This window comes from Equus caballus, chromosome 17, assembly GCF_041296265.1.
Source record: "Equus caballus isolate H_3958 breed thoroughbred chromosome 17, TB-T2T, whole genome shotgun sequence".
NCBI classification, from domain to species: Eukaryota; Metazoa; Chordata; class Mammalia; order Perissodactyla; family Equidae; genus Equus; species Equus caballus.
The window spans coordinates 37,179,992-37,195,556 of record NC_091700.1 but is presented as its reverse complement, the minus strand read 5'-3'; positions in this window follow the sequence as shown (position 1 = coordinate 37,195,556).

Below are 15,565 nucleotides of genomic sequence, written 5' to 3'. Positions count from 1 at the left end.
ATGTAGGGAGGATTACTTTGAATCTATATATCAATCTTGGTAGAATTAATATCTTTATGATACTAAATAATCCAAATCGTGAACATGTTAAATTTTCCCTTCGTAATTAGGATAGTTTTAGTGTCCTTCAAAAATTTTTTATGATTTTCTCTATATAAAGTTAAGAAAACTTTGACATATTTATTCTTAAGAAACTTGTTCATAATGTAAATGGCATATATTTTTAATTACATTTTAAAATTATTTGTTGCTGTATATAGAAATGGAATTGATTTTTGTATGTCGATTAGATCTAAGCACTCAACTCACTTATTTCTAATAATTTTGCTTGAAGTTTTCTGTATAGATATTTATATTATTTGAGACTAGATATCAATTTTCTTTCTTTCTGTGCAATATATGTACCCTTTATTTCTTTTTCTTGTCTTAATATGCTGGCTAGGACATCTAGAAGAATGTTAACTAATAACAATGATAATGGATGCTTTTCTTAGTTCAGATTTTAAAGGTAACATTCCCAACATTTCACCATTAAGAATTGTTTGTTGTAGATTTTCAGTAGACTATCAGAGAGGAAGTTCTTTTTGATTCTTATATGCTTAGTTATTAATTATGAATGTCTTCAATTTTATTAAATGACTTTCAGAATCTATTGAGATGATCATGTGGTTTTTCTCTTTTATTTATTAATGTGGCAAACGACATTTATAGTTTTTCTGATGATAAACCATCTTGCATTCCTAGGATAATCCTAAATTGATCACATTATTTCCTCTTTTGGTGTAAACCACTGGATTTAGTTTAGTTTTTCTATGTTGACTAGTGACCTTGCTAAATTTACCAGTTAATTCTAAACTTCTTGGATTCTTTTTGTAAACTTTATGTGTAGATTCAGTCACACAGTATGTGATTAATGACAGTTTTCTTTCTTCTTTTTATCCTTTCTGCCTTTATGGCACTGCTTAATGTTCACCCAGTACAATGTTACCGTGTTGAATACAAGTGGTGATAGTGGTTCCCCTTGTCTTTTTCCAAAATGTAGGGAGGGAGGTTTGTCAAAACAGTCCTGGTTTGTTAGGATTAATTTAAATCATGACTGAGTGTTCGATTTTATTACAGTTTTTGTTATCTGTTTAGATAGCCATATGGTCCCCCTCTCCCTTATTTGCTTAATGTGGAGAATTTCAAATGTCAACCTTGCATTCTTGAAATAAACTCAATGGTCATAATTTACATCTTCTTATATATCTCTTGATTTGACTTCCTAATATCTTATTTAGAATTTTTGCATTTGTGTTCATGAGAGAGATTGCCCTGTAACTTTCCTTTCTTTTAGTGCCTTTGTCAGGTTTTGGTAATAAGGTTATACCGAGCTCATGGAACATAGTCTCTCTTTTTCTGTTGTCTGAATTCATGTAAGATTGTTGTTACTTCTTCCTTAAATGTTTAGAAGAATTCCAAGTAAAACCAACTCACCTGGTGATGTGTTTGTAGGAAGGTTTTTCTTTTCTTAAGGAAGATTAGCCCTGAGCTAACTACTACCACTCATCCTCTTTTTGCTGAGGAAGACTGGCCCTGAGCTAATATCCATGCCCATCTTCCTCTGCTTTATATGTGGGATGCCTACCACAGCATGGCTTTTACCAAGTGGTGCCATGTCCGCACCTGGGATCCAAACCAGCGAACCCTGGGCCGCCGAGAAGCGGAACATGCGAATTTAACTGCTGCCCCACCCTGGGTAGACCCTTGTGGGAAGGTTTTAAATTACAGATTCAATTTTTAAAATAGATATAAGACTATTCATATGCTTCATTTCTTCCTGTGTCAGTTTTGATGAATTCTATTTTTCAAGGTATATGTCCATTTCATCTAAATTTATTGTCATAAAGTTGTTTTCCTTACTATCCTCTTATCTTTTCATAATGTCAGTGGACCTGGTATTAGTAATTTGTTTTCTCTTTTTCTTTGAGGAAGATTAGCCCTGCACTAACATCTGCTGCCAATCCTCCTCTTTTTGCTGAGGAAGACTGGCCCTGAGCTAACATCCATGCCCATCTTCCTCTACTTTATATGTGGGATGCCTGCCACAGCATGGCTTGACAAGCAGTGCGTAGGTCTGCACCCAGGATCCGAGCCAGCGAACCCTGGGCCATCGAAGCAGAATGTGCAAACTTAACTGCTATGTCACCAGGCGGGCCCCTTTTTTTTCTTGATTGGTCTTGCTAAGAGTTATGGACTTTATTAGTCTTGTCAAAGAGCCTGTTTTTGACATGATTGATTATTTCATGTTAATTTTCTATTTCATTGATTTTTGCTCTATCTTTATTATTTCCCCTTCTACTTTCTTGGTATTTTATTTGCCCTTCTTTTTTTGCCTTCTAAAAGTGGGAGCTTATATCATTGATTTTCAGACTTTCTTCTTTTGTAATATATTCATTTAAATATGTTTATCTGTATTTCCACCTAAACAGACTTAGCTATATCCATGTTTTTATGTCGTATTTTCATTATCTTTTAATTCAAGGTATTTTTTAATTTCCATTGTGACTTCTTTTTTGACTCATGGATTATTTAGAAATGTATTTGCAAACATATGAAGATCTTCTTGTTATCTTTTTATTATTGATTTCAACCTTAATTCCACTGTAGCCAGAAAATATATATTGTATATTAATCCTTATATATTTGTTCATACTTGTTTTATGGGACAGCATATGGTCTATTTTAGTGAATGATCTCCTCTTTACACTTGAAAACAATGTGTTCGGTAGTTATTGGGTGCAGTGCTCTATGTATGTTAAAAGGATAAATATTGTTAAACTTATTCAAATCATCTGTAGTCATTCTGATTTTTGATCTGCACGTTGTATCAGCCAGTGAGAGATACTTGTTAAAATTTTGAACTAAGATTGTGGATTTGCTTATATTTTTATTTTTGTCAGTTTTTGCCTTATCTATTTTGAGGCTTTTTCTAGATATTTAAATTTTATCCATTATGATTTTTTGTTTGAACCATTAGTTACTTAGAAGTATGTTATTTGCATTTTTCCTATTAAAGTTTTTAGCAAGGGAGTGAGGCAATAAAGTGTTTCTTAAAAAGAATAATTGATGCTGAGGGTAGATTTCCTTCTGCCATGCCCCGTTGACATCCCTCTCTCTCTGTCTTCCTCCACAGTTGTAAAACTAAACCGTAGACTTACCAGTTAAGCCAATCAGTGATATGTGAACTACTGGCAGCACAGTCACTTTGGTCTCGTGATGAATTAAGCTAAATCCTCACAGCATATTGAGGTACCATTCATATTGTTCACTTCTGTCCTTCTCTCTCAAAGCCCGGGTAGGTTACTTGGATTCTGTTGACTCTGACTGATTTTTGAATACTAGCCTATGACTCTAATCTCTAAGAGGTCTTGGTGTTTTATATGGTAGAGATAATCTGATTTCATTGACTGAAATGACCTCCTCTCAAAGTGAGGTATGGTACATAATCGCGTTAACAAGTATAAGCAAGTATGTCACATTGATTTCCAGCTTCCAATTTTTTGAGATTGTAAAATGCGAATCCTTTTTATCAGTGAATGTTGCAACATTCCTTCTGGATAGCTTCTTGAACAAAATGAGGCAGTTTTCTTGCTTGGTGGATATTCTGCTGTTTATAAAACCATCCGTAATCTGAAGCGTAAACTTAATGTAAAACTCAGTTTGGTTTATGTCCAATAGCTCCTGAGGAGTTTTCATAGAATTTTGGTGGTCGGCAAAGGAATTATTGGAATAAAAATATCACAGCTTCTGTGCTGTGTGCAGATACTTATTGAGCGTGATGAAGGAATTACTCTCTAACCGAGCACATGTTCTGAGCAATTAGGCCAAGTGCCAAAACCATTAAGGCTTAAATGCCAAGTGCCTGGAGGGAGGGTTCTGTTACGGGATTTAGCAACCAACCCCTGGCTCACTCACCAGAGGGTGGCACTCCATGCTTCCTGATAGCTCTGCCAGCCTGGCTGAGTCTCAGCAGCTGCCGCCCGGCCACTGCTGGCTTCTAGGTACTCTCCCCAGGGCTGCCTCTGTCCCCGCCCTTCTTGCCCTTCTGCCCTCCATCTGCCTGCCACTTGAGCAGTGGGAGCACAGTCGGGGGTACCTTACGAGTTGAGTCATGACACCCAGCTGACACATTGCATTCACCTTTCCTATGCCTCCGCCCCCCACAGCCGCTTCTCCAGCTTGGCAGCTTCAAAGGAAAGGGTTGCCAATTCCTGTTTCATAACATTTCAGGGTCTCCATTCTGAGGCTTCTGGAGGATCCTGGCGCTCAAGGACACTGGGCTTTGGCGTGGGCTAGGGAGACCCACTCAGGACATTCTGGACATCCAGGCGCCCCTGGCCTGCGCCCAGGAAGACCTGGGGGAACAAGAGTAGCCTTTGTAACTCCCAAATTTTATCAGGATGAGCTGAAGTCTGGTTCTGTCATTTCTCCGTCCTGCCCTGTCCCACAACCCACCCCTCCCCCGCCAAAAAAAAAAACCAGTATAGTGCAATATCTTAACAATTTGACTTTTATCCAGAACTGAGGCTCTTTATTTATGAGAGCTAAGCATTTGGTCCAAGATTTTCTAATTCTCTCTGTGGGAACTTGAAGCAGCACCCGCCTTCCCGAGCTCCCACAGAAGAAGCAGATGGGGCTCTTGGCGAGGTTCTGCAGTCCAGGGCTTGGACAGGTTGAGAGTTCTATTTGCCAGGCTGAATTGCTTGTAATTAAAAAGCTTATCCTCCTCCTTTTTTGCACTTCTGAACTTATCTGAGGAATCGAGAGAGTATTTAATCATGCACAGAAATGAATCTGTCCATATAAGTGAAATCTGCATTTGAAGTCAGGGGCTTAGCCTCGGAGGTGAGCCCTGCAGGCTGGTTGCGCGATGGGCCCCGTCGGTGTTCTGTGCACAGGTCGGGGCTGGGGTATGCGCCCCTCTTCTCTCTCCTCCCTCCTCTATCCCCTGTCTCCGTCTCCATGCCTAAAATAAACACTTCTGGACTGTGGATTCTGAAGCCGGTTTTGGGTCTTGTTAGCGAAGCTAACTGACACCAGATTGTTACCGTTTATCTGCTTTCTAATACTGAAAAGAAAATAACTCATTAGTCCTGACATTTTAATGTGCAAGCGTTCTGAGACAAAACTTAACTCTGCTCCTTCCAGACGAAGTTGTGCTAATTGCCAGGTTGAGTGCATGTGAGAAATGAGAACAAAGAGAGGCATGACCACTTGTGGCTCTTGGGGTAATAAGAGCTCAGAGTTATTTTCAGAAATAACTGATTTTTCTGAAATATTTTCCAAAGAAGGTGAGTAGCTGAGATTTTCTCCCTTTAGGAGCTCTTATATAAGGCACTGGCAATTTTAGGGGTGGAAACGGAGGTGCAGTAACAGGAAGTGTTGTAGTTGGTGCACCACCTGTGAGGGAAGAAGAGCATTATCTTTCTGTGTGTTATGGTGAGAGAGTTTACTGAGTCTAAGCAGAGCCTGGTCGTGTGCATACTTCCTGGAGATGGGGGGAAGATGTGACTTGGAGGGCTCCCTGACAGGTTGGCAAGAGCTTTTGCTGTTGCTTGGGGTTACTTACCCCTGGAGTCATTCTCAGATTCTTAGATTTCCCAGTCACACAAGCAGATAGCTCCAATTCCAACTCTGAGTTCTGCCATGAAGGCAACCAAGCATGAAAAGTGCCAGTTGTACAGCTTGTTGGGTAGCCGTGGCAGGCTGAACTTTGGAGACAGCTAAGGGACAAAAAAGATCTTTCCTTAGAAAATAGAGCTTTATCTTCCAAGATGGAGACTCTGCAGCAGGAGATGAGACCTGGTTGCCATTAGTGAATCCTAACTCTGAGCCATCATTGCACAAGAGCAGCCACAAGCAGCGGATTTCACAGGTTGTTCAGAGGGTCCATTAAGTATCCAGGTGTTCCTTCTATCTAGGTGGCACAGTCAGGCACTCTCAGATCACTCCCGCTCACATTCATTTATGCAATTGCGTTTTCTTGCAGTTTAACACTCGTGTCTCTGTCTCTCTCTTACACTCGCACACAATGAGATTTAGAAACCCATTTTAATGAGGCAATTATATTTTACCTCTATTATGTGCAATTATCCACTCACTTAAATTGCCTCAGCTGGAGCGCCTGGTGTTGATGTCTCACTAGCACTCACTTGCGGGCCCCTGGGGGCAGCTGGGTGGCCAGGCCTGGAACACTGACACTCCTGCTGCCCCTGCTGCTCTCCACAGGTGGCGTAGTGCTGCCACAGGGCAGGCACAATTGCAATTTCTGGCCCACCCAGTGGAGCTCTTGATTGCTGTGTGGGTGGCCTAAATCTTTCTCATCTGCCTTGCTCTGCTGGCAGGGTTGTTTATCTGGGCCCCAGAGTCCCAGAGCCCCAGGTAGCCTTCTAGCTTGGAAGGGCCAGAAAAAGAAACTTGGTCTGATGTTTTTTATTTTTAGTCATCTAGGTTCTAGGTGCCTAGGGGTGGGGCTGGAAGGCAGAGGCTCCTGTATACCCACCCTAACTTTGCAGTTAAGTCCCAGTGGTCGCTTTCCAAAAGAAAGTTTTAATTATGAGATATCTACTTCATTCAAAGTAATGTATCTAATTTATATGGCAGCACAAAGCATAACAAGGCAGTTACCTATGGACTTACCACCCACCTTAGTAACTAGAATATTCCCAATACTTTTGCATCTACCTGTGGTATTTATCCCACCCTTGCTTACCCTCGGAGGGAACCATTTGCTTGAATTTTGTCCTTAGCTTTCACTTGATTTTTGAAAAAGTTTTATCACATATGTATGTATTCCTATTCATTATTTGTTGGTTTTTCTTCCTTTTGTTGGTGTGGTGTCATTCTATAGGTAGCTTTCTTTAATTAACTCTTCTCTGCTCAGTGTAATGTTAAAGATTCATCTCTGCAACTGGATAGAGCTGTGGTTCATTCATCTTCACTGCTGCACAATATCCCATTGTGTGTCAAGTTATTTATCCATCCTCCTGTCAAATGAACTTGTTGGCTTTTCTAGATTTTTTGTTTTGTTTTGCATTATGAACAACACTTTCATACCATTTCTGTGTATGCACACTAGCTCAAATGCATGAGAGTTTCTCTACCTTGGAGTGGAATTTCTGGGTTGTAGAGTATGAGAATATTCAAGATTATAAGAGAGTGCCAAATTGTTTTCCAAAATGGTTGAACCAACTCATAGCCCCTCCAGCCAGGCAGCACCTTTGGCAATTTTCCAGATTCCCACAGTATTCTGTGTCTAATGTAACATAATGGTTAAGAGCATTATTTGGATATGAATTCCAGATGTTGGCTGTGGGACCTTGGAAAAATTAGGGGCTCCCTCTAAACCTTAGTTTTCTCATCCATAAAGTGAGGGGAAATACTTGAGTACATATAGTACCTAATATCTAATGGTCACATTGGCAAGCTCCTTGCCTTACAAAAATGCAGCATCCCCCAGCAACCAAGTGCCTTAACGTTGCCAGGTACGGCTAGCCAAACTTCCTTGTGCTGCTGTTTAGGATATTTGCTACTTAGTACCGTTCACGATTTAACTCTGTCCTGCAAAGAAAATGAGAAATCAGTAAGATATCAGAAGGTATAAACATTTTCTGGTTTGTATTACGTGGTAATTAGGTAATTTACCTAATTAACACCCACCACTGTTGCTGTTATCTTGTACATATTAGAAGGATTTTCTCTTTGGGCTGTCAGTGGAATGCCATTGCCCTCAGAGCCCCATAAGACAGCCCAAGCTACACCAAGACTCCCTTACATTGATGGGGTTGCCCTTAGAGACAATAAATAGTGATGCTAGGAGCAGTAACATTAGTATAGGGTTTTCACAAAGCTTATTCCTGTTTGGCCTGTCATTTGTCTCTCCACTGAGGTCCTCAAAGTTAAATGTTATTTCTATTCCCATTTGTACATATAAAGAAACTGAGTGTTAGAGACAATTAAGTGACTTGTCTTATGTAAGTGACAGAAGCTTGACTGAACCCCAAATCTTCTGTCACTGGATCCAGTGCTTTTTTCCCCGCTACTTCACCTTGTCTTACTGTATTATGCTCTATAGTGTGTGTTTATTCATTTTTCCTTTCTATGTTATTTAATATAATCTGCTTGATTATGTTAAAAATAAGAAAAAGTCCATTTTGTCTCTAGAAGTAGATATAGCCATTAGTTAGAATACTGAACAAAGTTCACTGTCAAAGTTGCTTTAAGAGGAACAGTTCAAGAATTAATTGTGAAAGACTAATTCATAATGAAAAAGGCTTACGATCACAGGCTTTAATTTCTTCCAATCAATTTGTAATTACTGAAAATTTTAGTAATAACTGAAGTAAGTAGTTACTATACTCTTTATGGCTGGGAGGCTTTTTCACAAGAGCTTCTGCCTCATTGTCTTCTTGTTTCTACAAGACCTCACTTGATAGTATTAATCGTCTTTTGAGTGTTCACTTTCACTAAAAAACATTCTGCATTCTCTGGGGCTCAAGCATTAGCTTCTCCTCCTTAACTGCTCCTCATGTCATAAGTAGCAGCAGTTCAAATCAGTGCGGGCACAGGTAAGGCTATGCTGCACACTGCCACCACCCCCACAGTCAAGCAAGAAGAAGGTACGGCTACCGCTTGGGGTCGCTCACACGAGGTTGACTGGTGAGAACCACCGGATTCCCAACAACTCGTGGGCAATGCTCTGAGTATCACTCAGCAGACAACAGATCAACAGATCTGTTAGATCTTATTTCCCACAGATACTGAAAGGCGCTTACCACACTCAAGTCGCACTGCAAGATTTCCAAGCACTTCTTTGTGTCCCACCATCTTGATGTTGGATAAGACCAGCCAGGTGTGTTTGTCCCAGTGGTACTGAGATGGAGTTATATGTGGGGTGAGCCTCAGCCTTTCCCCAGGTCTCCCCAGTGAGACCCTGCCTTGCTGCTCACTCCTGTCGCTTGGTCATCACAGCGAGCTTGTGACTGGACCCTGGAGCACAGAGTTGAGAAATTGCATGGGTCCAGGTTTTGGCCTCTGCAGGAGACCAGTCATGCTTTCACCCCCGATTTGGGCTACTCCCTTGGGGGAGTAAATTTAACCCCACTGGCCCTTTCTTTCCTTCCAGACATGGTTCCTGCCCTCAGGGAGCTTGTAGCCTTTATTTCCTCAGCTCTGCATTATGAGGGAGGAGTTGGCCCTCACTTTGGGCTCTTTGCAGGGACACCAGCCCCTGAATATTAGTTGAACTGGCTTGGTCGTTGAAATTCAGAGGCGTTCTCAGTAAGCACCTGAAATAGACATTCCTAAAGTTACTCTCTGGCATGGTGGTGTTACATCATTTATCATCTGTCTTGGCTCAGGGACCCTCTGCGACTCCCCTTCCTGGCCTGAGAGCTCAGTTCTTAACCTGTTACAGACAATTCAAATAAACAAGCATTTGACTCACCTGTGGTCTCCTTGAAAATCTGAAAAACACCCCTCTTCCACTTGCCTTGGGCTCTTGTGCCACTGCTGGGGAACTGAAGGGTTTTCCTAAGCATCCAATTCCTCCAGCTAGAGGCTCTAGTCCCAGAGCAGTTACCAGCTGGTAAGGACTGCACTCCTGTCGCTGTCCTGAGGACTGTCTTCCTTCTAAACATCTGCCATTTTGGATCACCAATTTCGGGCCAGGCAATTTGTATATTTTATGTCTCACCCTCACATCAGTCCCGCAAGGCAGACATCAGTATTGCTGTTTTTCAGATGAGAATCAGGAGGGCCTGAGCCATTGAGGGACTTTCCCCAGTGGCAGAGCAGGGATCAAAGCCAGTTCTATCCACCCTCTGCTCTTCTTAACTCTCCACTCTCCCTCCATCCTAATGCCAGGAATGGAAAAACAGCAAACCTGTCTCCAAGGCAACCACAGGAAGGAGACTGGTCTTCCCAGGGTGCAGCTCATTTGGGATATTTACATATACTTGTTTCTTGGGAAGAGGCTTAGGCCTGGATTGAAGTAGCAATGCACACTTTCCAGATGGCCCTCCTCGGCTGTTTGAAGGGAGAGCGCTTCATGTGATCTGGATTCCCCTAACAGTGAGAGCCTTGAGCACTGGACATTGTTTGTGAGGCTTCTGACAGAAAGAGATTTTTATGCCATTTATACATTTTTCCATTAACGACCAAAGAAGCTGGGACATCATGATTTTTAATAATTAGAAGTTGATTATCTGTTTCTACTTCTGCTTTGATTACAACAGGAGGAAAACAAAATACCACAAAAACTCTGAACTGAAGATTATCTGATTTTAGATAGGCAGTACCAGTCAGTAGAAGAGCTGGGCCACTATCAGTTATCATTAGAGTAGTCAAGGGAATGTAGAAATTCTGCACCAGCCTGACTTCGATCAGCATTCTTTCAAAGCTGGGAGTTTTGTGGAAATAGGTTCATTCTTTCCTATGACTTAAGTTCCATCCACTTAATAATCAACTGCTTATTTAAAAGTGAATACAGTCCTTAGAATAAGAAATGCTGTGTTAGCCTGTGTAAAACCTATCATGCTATTCTCAATTAGTCCAGATGGAAATGGAAATTATAAATCTACTGACATTTTTGTTTGCCCCATGATATCTAACTATTGGCTGAAATGAACCCAAAAATTAATCACACAAGAGAACATGAAGGCTGTGAGAAGGTTGGGTCGATTAGTGTAAAGTGGCTGGGTGGAAAGCCACCTGTGTGTGGTATGTGCTGGGTGCCCAGGCTCCAGAGCGGTCCCCTATTTCACAGAGCAGGATGATCTATTTGTAGGGAATGGCCCAGCCAGTGGCCTCCCTGTCTGTATTAATAGGACAAATAAGAGCATGCTATTTCTAGAATGACCACCATGAGCCCCAGGTTCACATCTGCCAAAGGAGACTAGTTGTAACTTTCAAAGTCTTCTGTGTTATCTATTCTCTCCCAAACTTCATATAATTTTATAACTTTATAAATGTAATGTACATTTTGAAGGCTTCTTTTTGCTGGTAGAAAGTAATTTTTTATAAATTGTTAGGCCAATAGTTTCTGGTGTTCAGGACAGCATATAAGATACTCATTAAATGTGGTTTTGAAGAAATCTGAGAACTATATTTAGCATTTGGTACAACTTACATTATGCTCAAAGCTCTTCTATTTGATTTGTGGTCGTAGATATTAACAAATTTCTTTTCACTTCTATGGATTTTTATACTGGTTTCTTTGTAAATCTTGTCTATAATTATTTTACTTTTATCAGTGGTTTAGGGCAAACTTCAATATTTTTACATCTAGGTAGTTTACAAAGAGGCAAAATTTGCAAAGGTCATATTTTTACATTATTGCAAAATCAATGTGATTATATTCAGAAAATTCCAAGGGAATGAGATTGCAAATTCATTGTAATGATTACATAAAATAGAGGTTACCAAAATGCAAAGCCACAATAATGACATTAAAATATCAACACTCAGACAAGGGAATATGCGTTTCCATTGCTTTCCCAGCCCTGGAGGGAAGCTCTGCTTTTTGCTGAGAGGCCTTCAGGTGTAATGGTTGGGTGCATGGGCTCTGGAGCTGAGGCCTTGGTGTCCCGTCCTATCTCTATCATCTGTTACCTAAGGCGCATTACCCTGGGAAAGTAATGTATCCTTTTTGTGCCTCATTGGTAAGATGGAGATAATGGTTTTGTGACTCAAATAAACTAAGACACATAAATATTGCAAAATAATGCAGGGCACACAATTAGCATTCATTGGATATTAGCTGTTCTTATTTTCATTATAGTTACATTGCTGAAATTTAGATTCGAGACAAAGAAAAAAACACACACAACTCGATTGTCTCTACCCACTTAGTCCTAGGTATAAAGGAAAAAGTTCTAAGTGGAGAATGAGGACATCTGGGTTCTGGTCCTGGCTTTGCCACATTAGCTTTGTGACCCTATAATGAATCTGGGAGCTTGGTTTCCTCATCACTAAAACAAGAGGGTTGAACTGGAGGCTCCCTGTTCCCATTCACCTCTACCATCCTAAGATCATGCTCAGGTGGCTCAAAAAACCCTAATAACTTATTTTTTAATGTAGTATTACATTTTAAATACATCAAAACAAAACAAAACATCCAGATGCCAGCTGAAGTGAAAGCTGGAAATATTCTAAAACAATCTTTTCAGAGAGACTTCTCAAAGATGTTTTTTCGGCAAAATTCTGATCAACAAAGAGTTGGGAAAATATGACTATATTTATAAAGCTAAAGAAAACAACTGCAAGAGAATGGTAATATCAGCTCTTTTATTCTAGTGTCTGCCTTTGTTTCTAGGAACTATTAGATGAAAAAATGGGCAGAGGAAGGAGGAGGAGGAGGAAGAGGCAGTGAGGGGGCAGGAGAAATAAAGTACATCTTGTGTGTCATGTGTGGTTATTTTAAGAAAATATATTCTGATCAATTTTATTCAAAGAATAAATCAACAAACACCCAGTAGCAATCTGCCCCAAGATTTTTTTTCCAATATAGACCTAATCAAAATAATCAGGTTGTGTCAAAAAAGTTTCCAGTAAAATGGCAGTCTCTAGCTTTTCCAATGTTATTGTTAAATATTAGCCAGTCTGGGGTTGCATAGTCCTCTTGCTTGGTAATGTTAGCTAAGTAAATACTAATACTGTGCACTTTTCCCTCGGAAAAATGAAGGCGCAAGATGTAACAAATGTTTTGCAGCCTTATTACAAATATTTTGTGAATGAATCAGAGAAATTAAAGATGAAAAAGCCCACTAACTCAGCCGGTACCCTGATGTCTCCTGCTGTATACTTTTAAGTGGTTTGTCTGGTCTAGTTTTTAGTGACTCAGATTATAGGGAATTTACCACTTCCCTCAAAGCTACTTTCCTAGTGGAGACTCTCTAGCCTGCTAGGAAAGTTTGTCAAATTCCCCTTGCTTTGTTTAATTTTCTCATTAATCTCATTTGATTTAGCTTATTTAATTGCTTATCTTTAGAGTCTTGAGATTCTTCATTGTTTTCTACGTGTGTTTTATGTTTCTTTCTTTTCATTCAACCTTTCTCTCTTTAGTTGTTGCCGGGAAGAAAGCAAACAAATATTTTTTGCTTGTGGATAGGTGAGCAGTAACCTTTGGTTCCATTCAATGAATTAACAACAACAGCAACAACAACATGAATCAATCACTTACTATGTCAGGTGTTGGGCTAAATACTTTCTGTACATTATTATCTCATTTGTCAAGCACCTACTGTTTGCCAGACACCAGGAATGCAAAGTTAAATATGATCCTGTAATTGTTGTCAAAGAGCTTATAATGTACTGAGGGAGACAAGCATTCAAACCAATAATGTCAACATAGCATGCTCAGGGCAAGAGGATCCACTCCAGCAATGAAGAGGAAGGGGCAAGGGCGGAGGTCAGGTGCAGTGGGAGGGTGATATCCCAGGTAAAGTGAACTCTAGGCTGAATGCTTAAAGAGTTAGAAGGGGAGCGTGGAATTGGAAAAGATGGTTGTTCAAGAAATTACATAGAGTTCAGTCTTATTAAGTTGAAAAACATTGTTAGGAGATAAGGTAGGCCAGGGTCAGATTATGGGAAGCTCTGTACTACTTGCTGGGAAACTTAGACTTTGTTCTGGATTTAAAATAGAGGAGTGACATGGCTGCCATATGGATAACATACAGGAGTGAAGGCAGAGAGACTGTGACCGTGGCATCTGTCCTGATGAGAGATGATGAGTGTTGGGATTCCAGGGTCAGGTTAGCTCTTCTTGGCTGGAGTATCTTTAAGGCCATCTGTCTCCCTTGACCCTAAGTAGTTGGGAAGTTACTTACCTTCTGAATCTCTGAATGGAAGTTCCCGGTACCTTGGTACTGAAGAGTGGATAGTGAGGAACACATGTTTGCTGCAGCCAGGGGGGTTCTGTCAGTTGGTGGTTATTTACTGACAACTGTCTAACAACTTCTGAGGAAGACTAACTTTCTCTTAATAGCATAGGTGGGGAGTGATGGGAGAGAGACAAGAACTACCACTTTCTGAATATCCGCTCTGTGCAAAGCCCAGGCTATGGGCATTAGCGTTTATTGTATCAACAAGGTGGCAGCAGAGAGTCAAACTTCTGAGAGTTAAATCCTAACCAACACAGAATGGGAAGTAACCTCTTGCATAAGTGATCCTAAGAGATGAGTTGTTTATATTTTCCTCCCAGCCTAAAAATAATAGATGATAAAAGAGGGCTAAGACTTGAAGTCAATAGATTTGATACATATCCAATTTGGTTATGGTGATTATGGTGTATCCTCAGGATAGAAATGGCACTAAAGGAAGCTGTAATTGGATTAATTATATTGTAACAGTCTTGTCTGAAGTAATGTGCTCATAAAAGGTAATGTCTGCCTTGAGTCTAGAAAAAGCAGGATAGGGCAAAAGGCTTCAACCAACATTCTCCAAGGAAAGGAGTGACTGATGTATTTATCACCATTATTGGATTTCTGAGTGTCTAGAAACACATCAGAATTTCATGCAGCTTGGATGAAATAGTCCTCTCAATTATTGAACACTTTTCCTCAAAATTTGAGCTTATCAAATAATCTCCTTTGTATCAACAGAGCCAGAACAGTATAGTGGTAAACTGGGCTCTGCCTTCAGACCCCTGGGTTGGTATCTTGGCTCTGACACTTACAAGCTGTGTGTATTAGCTATCTATTGATACACAACAAATTACCCCAAACATACTAGATCAAAACAATAAACATTTATTGTTTCACAGTTTCTGTAGGTCAGAGATTTAGAAGTGGCTTAGTGGGGCAGTTCTGGCTCAGGGTCTATCATATGGTTGCTGTCATCTGAAGGTTTGACTGAGGAAGGAGGACCCACTTCCAGGGTGGTTCACTTTCATGGGGGGGTACACTGGTACTGGTTGTTGGTCCTCTCATGGGAACCTCTCCACAGGCTGCCTGAGAGTCCTCAAGACGTGACGACTGGCTTCTGCTAGAGTGAGCAATCCAAGAGAGAGCCAAGAAGAAGGGGCAATGTCTTTTATCCTTGCCTAGGAAGCATAGGCCATCACTTCCACCGCATTCTGTTCCTTACAATTGAATCTCTAACTCTGATTCAAATTAAGGAAGGAGGAGAATTATACTCTACTCTTTGAAGAGAGGTGTTTTGAAGAATTGTGCACACAATTTTACACTATCACCCTGTGTGACCTTGAGTGATTTATTTAAAATCTCTGTACTCCAGTTTCTTTGTCAGTAAAAAGGAAATAATATTAGTATCTGCCTTATAGAGTTGTTGTAAGAGTAAAATGGATTAATGTAAACACCTTAAAACAGTGCAGGATACGTAATAAGTGCTCACTGAGTATTAGCAATTGTTATGCCGATTACTAACTCTGTTCCAGACCTCTTTGGCCTGTAATGGAGCTAATCTGTAGGCAAGAAGAATACATGCTGGCGTCAGTCATGGGCTTCCCTTTAATTGACCATTCCTATGAGCAACAGAGTTATCTCCACACCCTCCTGTTGGTTTT